This window comes from Triticum aestivum, chromosome 2D (genome assembly GCF_018294505.1).
Source record: "Triticum aestivum cultivar Chinese Spring chromosome 2D, IWGSC CS RefSeq v2.1, whole genome shotgun sequence".
Taxonomy (NCBI): domain Eukaryota; kingdom Viridiplantae; phylum Streptophyta; class Magnoliopsida; order Poales; family Poaceae; genus Triticum; species Triticum aestivum.
Genome location: NC_057799.1, coordinates 590,606,788 through 590,620,918, shown reverse-complemented (window position 1 = coordinate 590,620,918; position 14,131 = coordinate 590,606,788).

Sequence of the window (14,131 nt, the reverse complement as noted above, 5' to 3'; positions counted from 1 at the left end):
CCTGACAGGTGGGACCCACCTGTCAGGTTGACCAGGTCAACGGTCAACGTTGACTGCTGACGTTAGCATGACCTCATGCTGATGTCATAAATCCAAATTTCGAATTAAATTAAATAATTAATTAAATTCCAGAAATAATAAATTCTTTTGAAAATCATATCATTTAATCCGTAACTCGGATGGAAATACTTTGTACATGAAAGTTGCTCAGAACGACGAGACGAATCCGGATACGCAGCCCGTCCGTCCACCACACATCCCTAACCTATCGAACTCGCAACTTTCCCCCTCCGGTCCGTCTGTCCGAAAACGCAAAACATCGGGAATACTTTCCCGGATGTTCCCCCCCTTCGCCGGTACAACCTACTGTCGCGTTAGGACACACCTCTCACTGTTCATTGTCATGTCACCCATCGTCATGCTTATGTTTGCATTGTATTTACTGTTTCTCCCCCCCCTCTTCTCTCCGGTAGACTACGAGACCGACATGTAAGGGAACGCAGCAGAAAACAAAAAAAATTTCCGACCTACGCACCAGCCTAGGACCACTATGGAGACTGCATACATGGTTTGATCTTTTTCGTTACCGACTCGTAGCGCAGCGGGAAGTAGAGTCGATGACGATCGGCGGTGCAGATCCCCACAGCTAGGATTTACAAACTCCCAACCGCGAGGATGTATACCCTCATCTGCTCCTCAGACAGCCCTCCAGGAGGCGGTCGAACAGCCCCCCGGACGGTGTCGCGGACAGCCCTTCGGGAGGACCTTCGAAACTCGAACGGTCACTCGGACAGCCCTTCGGGAGGACCTTCGAAACTCGGACGGTCACACGGACAGCCCTTCGGGAGGCACTCACGAACTAAGACCGAAACTACGATCTCTCTACAGAGTTGCACACATACGGTGTCATCTATCCGGCAGGGCTTCGCCGTCCAGAACTAGTTCCTGCCGGAACCCAGACAGCCTTACGGCTCTACGAAACTCTTTTCGTGGGAGGGAGAGAAGAAGCCAGATAATGCATGACATGTGTATGAGAGCAAGGGATGAGTGTGGAGGGCTGCCCCTCCACCTCTATTTATAGGAAATCCCAAGGGGGTAGGGTAGTTTCACAAAAAACCCAAAATGCACATGAATGAAGTCCTTCCACAAGGACCTAGGAGTGAAACCAAGGAACAAGAGGGTCCCCAAGGGGGGATACCCCATGTGGCCGGCCACACCCCCATGAGGGGCCTAAAAAATGGCTCCTATCCATCCATGTCATCCCCAAGATCTTTTGGAGCAAAGCCCCAAAAGGTGGCTTTCCATAAAGTAACCATAAAGCTGATTTTCACTAGTCACGACGACATTTTTCAGCGTCTGATCGAACTGAAAATATTTATGTGGGCTAAGAACATTTCCAGTACCCACTAAAATGATTTTCAATGCATTCCGAAACAATTCCGGTTTTAGTGATTTTCATCTGCGAAACGCATCTGAAGTGGCTCCGGCAGCTCCGGAACATTTCCGGTTTTTATCTCAGAAAATTCCAAAAAGCTTCCAGAATGATTCTGGCATCCTCCAAGAATTATCAGGCATGTGCCGAAACCAATTTGACTTAATGGTGTATCCCGAAACAACTTTTCGGTATCATCGAAACTTATCCGATGACCTCTCTCTGCGGTACGATTCCGCTGTCCGAAACTTTTCGGTGTCCGAAACTATTTCGGTGATTTTCTCTCAGACTCCCTGTCTAGTATTCAGCAGATAGATGACCCTTAAGCGTGTGACCCTATAGGTTCGGTGAAGTATAGACATGACCCGGAACCCCTTCCGATCAATGATCAACATCGGAGCCGTGGACACCCATATTGACCCCTATACCCACACGAATAAATATTCGAGTGAACCTCCAGTTGCCGTGTGCTATTCCTGTTGCTTCGCGATATGTTACAAATACCCGAGGTGAGACATGTTGGCATTTCCGTGGATCAACAACTTGTCCACTATGCTAGTTACCTCGTTACCGGTATTGTTCTCTTTTCTCGTTATCGTGTTCCGGCATCCCCGTGATCAAATCACAAAGTGTCTGGCCAGACGATGATGGATACCGTAACACCGAGAGGGCCCAGAGATATCTCTCCATCGTCGGAGGAGCAAATCCCAATCTTGAGCTATCAAGTTACTTGACACACTTTTCCATGAACCCGTAAGCCGCCGTAATAGCCACCCATTTACGGATGACGTTTAACAAACCCCAAAGTTCATGAAGCAAGCATGAAGAAACTCGATACTCTCATGGTCTAAGGAATCATGCAAACTTTAACCATCTCTGTGTTATGTACCAATAAACTTGTGACGAATGAATCTCATAGCATAACATCAATCCGGGTCGATTCAACACAAATGTTCTCTTAACATTGTGCCCTCAAGGTTGCTGACATAGACATGCCCATGATCAGGAAAACATAACCATCATGCAACACTTGAGCTAGTCTTAGAGGCCAGACTAGGAATACATTTTACCGTTTATTATTCCACACGTGCATATGAGTCTTCCTCCGAGCCTCGTGGTTATTGCAGACTCGAGAACCATAGCAGTTATAGCATGGAACATAAACATAATTATGAACTCGGAGATAAATAATATCATTTATTATTGCCTCTAGGGCATATCTCCTACAGACTCCCACTTGCACTAGAGTCAATAATCTAGTTAATGCTAATGCACTTTACACCTGTGGCACACCGGTGTAAATATGCTTCGCTTGTGGTATAGCCTGATGTCCAACAGATCTGACGACTTTAGTTCCGTGTGTATCTTTGCATGTCCTCGCGTTTTCACGTTTTCACAAAATTCATATTTTGTGTGGACTTGGCTTTGTATGTATGTGAATCACAGGTCGAACCTGGATTCCTCAGACTGAGTTATGGAGCAACTACCTGCAGTAGTGTCCCATTGTCAAAAGCCATCTTGCAACTATACTAAGTTCATGAATGAACTATATGATTCAACATCTTCTTTGTCGCTTCTAAAGCGTCAACATACTTAGCCCTTGTTATAGAATTCGCCACAGTAACTAGTTTGAACAAATTCCAACTAACTGTGCCACCACATTGTGTGTTACACAAAACCCTTAACTTAAATCGAAAATCGCACGGTGAAAAGATGAATACTATCGATGTAACATTTTACAACGAACTCTTCATGATCTCCGCTTGCAAGAAAACATATCATCGGTACTTACTCTAGTACTCAATGACATCTTTCACTGTTGTCCCACGATCAGTACTTTGATCACTTTAGTATCCATACTCGCAACACCTTGGGAGTATCGGACATATCTGGTTGTTTTACATACCATGGAATACATGATTAATCCAAACACAAAAGTGTGTGGAATCTGCATCATGTATTTTACTCATCAGTGTTTTGGGACACCGAGTCTTGCAAAAACTCTTTCCATGTGACTTTGGCAAGAATCACTCCTTGGCGTTTTAAATGCTAAAAGGTTTTAGCATCTTGTCAATATGTATTCATTGCTTAGCCCCATTAGGTAAATATATCTCCATAGATCATCATGCCTAATATTGAGGCTATTTAGGCTAAGCACTTCATCGAAAAACTATTTTCAAATGAAGTCCTAATTCGTGTCAAGAAATTTATTTCCAATTACCAATGTGCCAAGCACATAAGGTTTTTAGAAATATTATTACACTCCCACTTACTTTCTTGAATTACAAGCATCTTCGTTACCCATTGATGAAGTCAAAACCCCTTTGACCATTTCATCAAAACACGAAGATTCCAACTCCATTTTGCTCTCTTCTGTCCATTGCTAGAACTCTGAAGTTTGTATACCTACTAGCATCCTCTGGATCGACAAATTACTTTGGACTGTATCATATACAAGTCCTAGCTTTCATTTCCATCAGATGGAAATCCTTTTATCATCCATTTTTCATATCTCATGATTGAAATATGTATTAATTGCTAGTTCAACCCGAACCGACTTTAAGCATCGCTACGATGAAAACAACCTCATCGTAGTCAACTCTTGAACTTGTTATTTCAACAAGTCGAGCTTTATGGATAAAACATTTTATCCGTATCAGTTTTAAGTTCCATAAATATTCGTTAGACTCTAAGTCTTCCGAAAGGTGTATCAAGGTTTTACTCTTGAATCACTTATATGGAAACTAACTTGGGTTGTATTGGCATTTAGCCAATTCCGGAGTCAGGGCCCATCAACGCTTCCTTGTGTATCGTAGGTATAATGTTGTCTAACAACAATATCTCGTTTGCGCACCTGAGAGGTTTGCACGAGCCTTGCCTACGTGGTTCAGCTGCAAGTTCGACCGAAGTTCATACATTTTATTGTAGAGACTTTCGTATCAGTCGCAGTAGGAAACTCTGGAATTACTTCCAAGGTCTCTTTCCTTTGATCTGATGACGTAGATACTGTTTATCTCGTCGAGTTGCACTATTCTCCCACTCACCTTTTTGAAAGAACCATTCTCTTTAAAAGCACACCGTTTCGCGGCAAAACTATTTCCCTCGGTATAGTGAGGGAGGAATACCCAACATTTTGGTATAACCTAAAAAGTAGCACTTGTCTGATTTGGAATAGGTTTGTAACCTTTTACACAAGCCCCATATTCCAAATGTTAAGAAAAGATATAACATGGTTGGGCGTACCATACCATGGCTTCATTTCAACAGACCCGATGTAGCTCTTTTCAGTGTAAAAGCCGCAGTCTCTAAAGCATCACTTTAAAAGGGATAATGGCAAATTTATTTATGTCATCTTTGACCTTACCATGTCATAAATGGTTTGATTACATCTCCACGGACTTTCCACTTGCAGTGGTGTTCCGGGAGGTGCAAGTTATGAAACCCCTTTCACAACTCATCAGACATTCGCTAAACATGTAACTCAAATATTCCTTTGTGCAATCAAATTGCAGAAGCATAATTTTCTTGTTACAATAACTTCTACTTCATTTTTGAGAATCTTTCGAATGATTTCAAAAGATCCAGACTTACGTCTCATCAAGTAAATATCCATATATCTACTTGAGTCATTTCTGCAGATAAATAAATCCACCACTAACAACACTTATCGGGCTACACACATCAAATTATGATCACTAATAAGTTTGTTGTTCGTTCCTGTGAACGGTATTTTAGTCACTTCACTTTTCGGAGGAAAGTTGCAAGTGTCAGATGATTCAAAATCAAAAAGACTTCAAAATCCATCATAATGGAATTTTCCATGCGGGTTTCTCAAATGTGACCAAATGTAGTGCCACACTTGTGTGGTATTCTTTCAGTCTTGCGACATTTAGCGTCAGTGTTATGGATGTATCATATTACCCTCAATATTCATAACATACGTCCCATCGATGATGGGACGTATGGCCCTTATGTTATTCATAATACTTAACAACAATTGTTGTTTTTATGAACAACTCTTTTGCAACAAACATTGTGCAATGGGCTAGAGTGTATGAAACTCTAATATGAATTATGAAAGTAAACCCAGAGGTATTGTATTATTATCAATATTCATAACATACATCTCGTTCATAATGAAAGTATGGCCCTTGTGTTATTCATAACATCGAACATAAAAAGTTCTCTTATGAACAACCTTCTTGCAAGATACCTTATGCAATGGGATAGAGTTTGTAAAACTCTAAATGAATTATGAAAATAAATACAGACGGCAATACACCGATGGAAGGTATAGTAACATTTACTATGTTCCCTGTGTATACCTTAACCTCATTTCTAGCTAGCCTTTCAGGCCATAGTAGTTCTTACATCGAGTTGCAACAGAATGCAATCGAGCGGGCATTTTTGTGATGAACTCACAATACCCAAGAATTAGTGATTAACATCTTTAACCATAATTCGCAAGAACTATATCTTTGACCAGCCTTCTATACATCAAAAACTTGTATGACATTCATACATGAGCTGGATATTCCAGTCTTCTTTCCTTTTGCCTTTATACTTCTAACAGTTTAACTTTTAGTATTTCTCCTACTCTCAGAAGAAGCACCCAACTTAAGAGTGGCATTAGCCCCGGACTTCCTAGGCGTGTAAGTCATACTAACACCCTTTGGACACTTCCTTTCTCTTTAAGTTGTTGTTTTATTCACCTTTCATTATATGACAGGCGTTCTTCTGGATCCCTTTCCCAACAGTCAAATGCATAGTAAACACTTTTACTAATACTTGCAAACAAACATTGCTTTGTTTGTATCTGAAAATAATTTTCAGTTCCATGAATATCATATAACTATCCCAACTTTCGAAGTTTGGGTTTCATGGAAGCAAACATATTCCACTTGACCATAACAGAATTCTAGCTTTTGGATCGAAGGACGAGAGTCACATGATCCATAGTATTAGCGGGAGGATACGGAAAGCATGCGATAGGACAAAGTCCTTCTCGGCACTTTTCAGGACAATCCTCATATTACGTTACCAATCATAAAGTTTTAACCAGATATTTAACAGCTATTCAATTTTAATAGGGAAGGTGGAAATGCGAGCCATTATTCTACAACTATTATGCAAGAAACACTTAGACAGTGTTCATAATTAATTGCACTGAGAATTAAACATGTTAATTCAACAGTGCGCTCCCACTCAAATCAATATCTCTCACAATTAATTTTGAGTGATACAAGATCCAGACTTCAATTCATCGCCATAGAATCATCATCTCATAACGGGAATTTTAATCGGTAGGCCAACTTGCCGATCACATCTCTATGTGACTCTTGCTCATCTTTCGATGCGTGTGTTCCGAGCTCAGGACGATCCTGCCATGAACGTCAAGACAACCAAGTGATCTTGCTGCAAGGTCTGACCTCACCCTCCTCACACTTCTCTAATCGTTCGTACCCATGCATCCATGGCGCACCCCAAAAAGATAGGTGCCGTGACGGTGCTACACTTGGGAGAACACTAACTACTTGATATTTTAAGTGAGAGATCACCCTAATAAAAGCGACTACCGCGCAATCAAGAAGGGTGCATCATAAGGGATAAACATCTCAGGCAATTCATAATAGCATGATATGGTATAGCCCTTTCTGACGGAGAAGTATTTCATTTCTTCGTCTTCGGCATTCGCGTCGGTGGTCACCTTCACGAAGATTGCCACCACCTTGTCGATGCACTAGATAATATTGCTATCTCTATAGCTAAAAAAATAATGCATTACAACAAGGTTGACACGCAGGTCATTAAAATGCAATCATATGGCTCCAGCCATCATGTTGAATCATGACACGCAGGTCATGTTAATCAAATTACATCATATAGTCATCTCATACATAATCGAATTAGTATGAGCACTGCTATACCACATCACATGCACATCCTGCAAAACCAAGTTAGACGCCTCTAATAGGTTTATGCAAAATTTTATTTTACGTGGCTTCTAAGGTTTTGACTTTAACCGCAGCTACCAACATTTTATCATCAAGTATGATTATTCAGGTTGCTAGATTAACATCTCGGGGTGTATGAAACACGGGATAATTAAATCTCGAGCCCCATACTAAACTTCGTCATACGCATGACCCCCGTGCAGATCATATCTGCAATGCCCTTTCATCTGCGAATTTCATCTTTCTTTTGACTACGGCAGAACCCAAAGAACTGATAGCACTTCCATGATCAATCAGGATCACGGATTGCCAGAACTTTGTCAAATTCCACCATGCTGTCTCGAGATTGAGCAAACGCAAATTCTAGGGAAGCAACCAGAACCTCGGGTAACAGATTTCATCTGTCACCCGCATAAATAATTTTCAGCAATAGATCTCATCTACTACCTAATTATATTATGCAATACCCATACATCTCCATGTATTCTAGATCGAAACCTGCATCTACGCATAGCACGGCTCTTGATGCCACTGTAGGGGAACGCAGCAGAAAACAAAAAAAAATTCCGACCTACGCACCAGCCCAGGACCACTATGGAGACTGCATACATGGTTTGATCTTTTTCGTTACCGACTCGTAGCGCAGTGGGAAGTAGAGTCGATGACGATCGGCGGTGCAGATCCCCGCAGCTAGGATTTACAACCTCCCAACCGCGAGGATGTATACCCTCATCTGCTCCTCAGACAGCCCTCCAGGAGGCGGTCGAACAGCCCCTCGGACGGTGTCGCAGACAGCCCTTCGGGAGGACCTTCGAAACTCGAACGGTCACTCGGACAGCCCTTCGGGAGGACCTTCGAAACTCGGACGGTCACACGGACAGCCCTTCGGGAGGCACTCACGAACTAAGACCGAAACTACGATCTCTCTACAGAGTTGCACACATACGGTGTCATCTATCCGGCAGGGCTTCGCCGTCCAGAACTAGTTCCTGCCGGAACCCAGACAGCCTTACGGCTCTACGAAACTCTTTTTGTGGGAGGGAGAGAAGAAGCCAGATAATGCATGGCATGTGTATGAGAGCAAGGGATGAGTGTGGAGGGCTGCCCCTCCACCTCTATTTATAGGAAATCCCAAGGGGGTAGGGTAGTTTCACAAAAAACCCAAAATGCACATGAATGAAGTCCTTCCACAAGGACCTAGGAGTGAAACCAAGGAACAAGAGGGTCCCCAAGGGGGGATACCCCATGTGGCCGGCCACACCCCCATGAGGGGCCCAAAAAATGGCTCCTATCCATCCATGTCATCCCCAAGATCTTTTGGAGCAAAGCCCCAAAAGGTGGCTTTCCATAAAGTAACCATAAAGCTGATTTTCACTATTCACGACGACATTTTTCAGCGTCTGATCGAACTGAAAATATTTATGTGGGCTAAGAACATTTCCAGTACCCACTAAAATGATTTTCAACGCGTTCCGAAACAACTCCTATTTTAGTGATTTTCATCTGCGAAACGCATCTGAAGTGGCTCCGGCAGCTCCGGAACATTTCCGGTTTTTATCTCAGAAAAGCTTCCAGAATGATTCTGGCATCCTCCAAGAATTATCAGGCATGTGCCGAAACCAATTTGACTTAATGGTGTATCCCGAAACAACTTTTCGGTATCATCGAAACTTATCCGATGACCTCTCTCTGCAGCACGATTCCGCTGTCCGAAACTTTTCGGTGTCCGAAACTTTTTCGGTGATTTTCTGAGACTCCCTGTCTAGTATTCAGCAGATAGATGACCCTTAAGCGTGTGACCCTATAGGTTCGGTGAAGTATAGACATGACCCGGAACCCCTTCCGATCAATGATCAACATCGGAGCCGTGGACACCCATATTGACCCCTATACCCACACGAATAAATATTCGAGTGAACCTCCAGTTGTCGTGTGCTATTCCTGTTGCTTCGCGGTATGTTACAAATACCCGAGGTGAGACATGTTGGCATTCCCGTGGATCAACAACTTGTCCACTATGCTAGTTACCTCGTTACCGGTATTGTTCTCTTTTCTCGTTATCGTGTTCCGGCATCCCCGTGATCAAATCACAAAGTGTCTGGCCAGACGATGATGGATACCGTAACACCGAGAGGGCCCAGAGATATCTCTCCATCGTCGGAGGAGCAAATCCCAATCTTGAGCTATCAAGTTACTTGACACACTTTTCCATGAACCCGTAAGCCGCCGTAATAGCCACCCATTTACGGATGACGTTTAACAAACCCCAAAGTTCATGAAGCAAGCATGAAGAAACTCGATACTCTCATGGTATAAGGAATCATGCAAACGTTAACCATCTCTGTCTTATGTACCAATAAACTTGTGACGAATGAATCTCATAGCATAACATCATGCCGGGTCGATTCAACACAAATGTTCTCTTAACATTATGCCCTCAAGGTTGCTGACATAGACATGCCCATGATCAGGAAAACATAACCATCATGCAACACTTGAGCTAGTCTTAGAGGCCAGACTAGGAATACATTTTACCGTTTATTATTCCACACGTGCATATGAGTCTTCCTCCGAGCCTCATGGTTATTGCAGACTCGAGAACCATAGCAGTTATAGCATGGAACATAAACATAATTATGAACTCGGAGATAAATAATATCATTTATTATTGCCTCTAGGGCATATCTCCTACAGACTCCCACTTGCACTAGAGTCAATAATCTAGTTAATGCTAATGCACTTTACACCTGTGGCACACCGGTGTAAATATGCTTCGCTTGTGGTATAGCCTGATGTCCAACAGATCTGACGACTTTAGTTCCGTGTGTATCTTTGCATGTCCTCGCGTTTTCACGTTTTCACAAAATTCATATTTTGTGTGGACTTGGCTTTGTATGTATGTGAATCACAGGTCGAACCTGGATTCCTCAGACTGAGTTATGGAGCAACTACCTGCAGTAGTGTCCCATTGTCAAAAGCCATCTTGCAACTATACTAAGTTCATGAATGAACTATATGATTCAACATCTTCTTTGTCGCTTCTAAAGCGTCAACATACTTAGCCCTTGTTATAGAATTCGCCACAGTAACTAGTTTGAACAAATTCCAACTAACTGTGCCACCACATTGTGTGTTACACAAAACCCTTAACTTAAATCGAAAATCGTACGGTGAAAAGATGAAGATTATCGATGTAACATTTTACAACGAACTCTTCATGATCTCCGCTTGCAAGAAAACATATCATCAATACTTACTCTAGTACTCAATGACATCTTTCACTGTTGTCCCACGATCAGTACTTTGATCACTTTAGGAGCCAGACGCCACCGTCGACGACGACACGTACGACTCTGGAGGTGCCTACTACTACGTGCAGCCCGCTGACGACGACCAGGAGTAGCTAGGAGGATCCCAGGCAGGAGGCCTGCGCCTCGTTCGATCTGTATCCCAGTTTGTGCTAGCCTTCTTAAGGCAAACTTGTTTAACTTATGTCTGTACTCAGATATTGTGGCTTCCGCTGACTCGTCTGTGATCGAGCACTTGTATTCGAGCCCTCGAGGCCCCTGGCTTGTATTATGATGCTTGTATGACTTATTTATGTTTTAGAGTTGTGTTGTGATATCTTCCCGTGAGTCCCTGATCTTGATCGTACACATTTGCGTGCATGATTAGTGTATGGTCAAACCGGGGGCGTCACAAGTTGGTATCAGAGCCGACTGCCTGTAGGAATCCCCCTTTCCACACTCCTTGGCCGAAGTCGAGTCTAGACATTACAAAACTTTTACTAACATGGCTGTGTGGCTTACGGGCCCACGTCGCCATTGGGTGGTACTAGGATCTTTTACTCCTCGACCTTTACTCTGGGACTCTGAACTCTCTTCTACTCGGGTTAAACGAATTTGCTAACTCTAACACTAGGATCCCGTGATCGCATTCACCCCAAAGTTGGATAAGCCATAGTAGTTTCTTAGAATAGTATTTTGCAAAATTCCCACTGTCATTTGACTCCTTTGAAACGTCTTTGCTTTCAGATGGAACCCACGAGGCAGGTCGTGCGTCACACGATGGCCATTGGTGCCTCGGGATCACCTGCTGTGCTAGCTGAGATGATGACCTATCTGGGTTATCGCTGGCACCCTGAGTACACCGTCTACGAGGAGTACCAGGACTTTAACCAGGAGCAGTACCGTGCCATCGTCCACCTCTACTCGCGGGAGTATGACTCCACTACTGTGCTGCACACCGCTCATGGTGTTGGTGTGACCATCGATATGGCTGTCCACGATGCTGCCTATGCTGCTCTGACACGTCTTCGTGGAGAGTATCGGGAGTTGGACACCTCCCTTTTCAGGCACATTGCTATCGCATCTGATGTTGGTGTGGAGGGATACTATACTGCTGCCTACTCCACTGTCACCCGAGAGCCCTTCTACCATCAGAACCTGGTTCTGCATGCTGATGGGCTGGATCGAGCTAACCGAGCTCTTCGCCACGAGATGTACACCACACGTCAGCACCTTTACCGTGCTCTGACGCTGCTGCACCCCTTTGTCCGATCTGGACAGCTACCGCGTACTGCGATCTACCCAGCCAGGACCGTGATGCCCCACGGTGTCGGTTGGCCAGAGGTGGGAGGCTACTCTCCCGCACTTGGTCCTCTTCTGCCACCTGAGCGTCGGGCTCTACACCTGAGTATCCGCGGCCCCCAGTCTGCTGACGTGGAGGGCTATCCGTTGCCTCACTACCAGCTGTCGGGCTACGATTACCTCCACAGTTCCTCCTGGGACTGATGTAGTCTTGCTTATTAGTATTAGATGCATTCGCCGCGAGCCTGTGTGCCGCCTATGTTGTTTTAGTCTATGTACTGAACTCTGTGTACTGAACTCTATGCATGACCCCTTTTGTAAGTTATGCCGACTACTATGTAGTAGCTATCGTGCTCCTTTCATTATGCATGTTTCATCATGAATGATTCTTGTCTTTGCAAATTTCTCAATGCTGAACTACCCCTGTTATATATTAGCAGGATGGTTAGACCAGGTGGTCGTGGTCATGGTGGCAATGCCCCACCACCACCTGAGTACATGGCTGGTATGATCCAACAGTTCGAACTGAACCGCCAATTCATGGAAAATATGATGGCTCAGTTTCCTCGCCCCAATATGGACCAGCAACCAACCCCAGTAACTCTGCAGGAATTCATGCGCCTCAATCCAACTGTGTACCGCAGCTCAACTCAGCCTCTGGATGCTGATGACTAGCTCCGTGACATCACCTATGAGATGGAGTCTGCCAATGTAGCCCCTGCCAGCTACGTCAACCTTGCTTCCTTCTTTCTGAAGGGACCCGCAGCTCAATGGTGGGACAGCCACAGGCGTACTCTGCCAGCTGGAACAATCATCACCTGGCCAGACTTCCAAGCTGCTTTCCGTGCCCGCTTCATTCCTCAAGGAGTCATGGACCGGAAGAAGCGTGAGTTCCGCAACCTCACCCAAGGCAACAAAACTGTTGAAGCTTATCAGCGGGAGTTTCTGGACTTGTCTCGCTATGCTGAAGAGGACATTGCAACTGATGCACGCAGACAGGAGAAGTTCCGTGATGGCCTTCAAGCTGACATCAAGCTCGCACTTCTAGTGCATGACTTTGCTGATTTCGCCACCTTGGTGAACAAGGCCATCAATGTCGAAACTGGTCTGCAGGAATACCAGAGCTCTCACAGGCGCAACCGTGACATGGGCTCATCTTCGGGCCTGCCCTCATAGAAGCGTAAGATATGGATCCCGAACAGCATGTACCGTCCAAATGCATCTGCCCCAAGGCAGACCTATGCTGCACCTCGTCTGCCTCCACCACCATCTAGGCAGTCAAGACTTCCAGCTCCACCGTCACAAACTCCTGCTCCCACTCCCAATAATGGCTTGTGCTTCAGGTGTGGTCAACCAGGACACCGTGCTAGAGAATGCAACCAGAACCAGAACCAACTGGCCCTTCCAGCAACTGGCCGTGGTAACAACCAGCCCCGCAACAACAATGCTAAGTCTTATGGTCGTGCTCATGCCAACCACGTTGATCTCAACGAAGCTCAAGACCAGCCTGCTACTGTGATGGGTACACTCCTCGTAAATTCAGTACCAGCATCCGTTTTATTCGATACAGGTGCATCGCATTCATTCATGTCAGAAGATTTTGCATACAAGCACGACGTTAAATGTGAGGAGATGAACACCTCGGTATTGGTCAAAACCCCCGTGGGACAGTGTCAAACCTCTCTGGTTGGCATCGATGTCCCCGTGGAAATCGAAGGGCTGGAATTCTATGCATCTCCCATTATCCTGAAGTCGTCTAACATCGACCTCATTTTGGGGATGGATTGGTTGAAAGCGCATACTGCTTCTATAGTTTGTGCAACTAAGATCGTTCATCTACTTCACCCTTCAGATGAAATAGTTGCTTACCAAGCTCATCTGGTGCAAAATGCCGAGGCCAGGCTCTATGCATTGAATGCATTGAACGCTGCACCACTCAAGGGCATTGAAAACATTCTCGTCGTGCGTGAATTCCTCGACGTCTTCCATGAAGAACTTCCAGGGATTCCCCCTGCTAGAGCTGTCGAATTCATCATCGACTTGAAACCAGGCACCACTCCTATAGCCAAGCGACCCTACAAGATGCCGCCGCATGAACTCCTTGAGCTTAAGGAGGAAATCGACAATTCTCTTCGCAAAGGATTCATTCGCCCAAG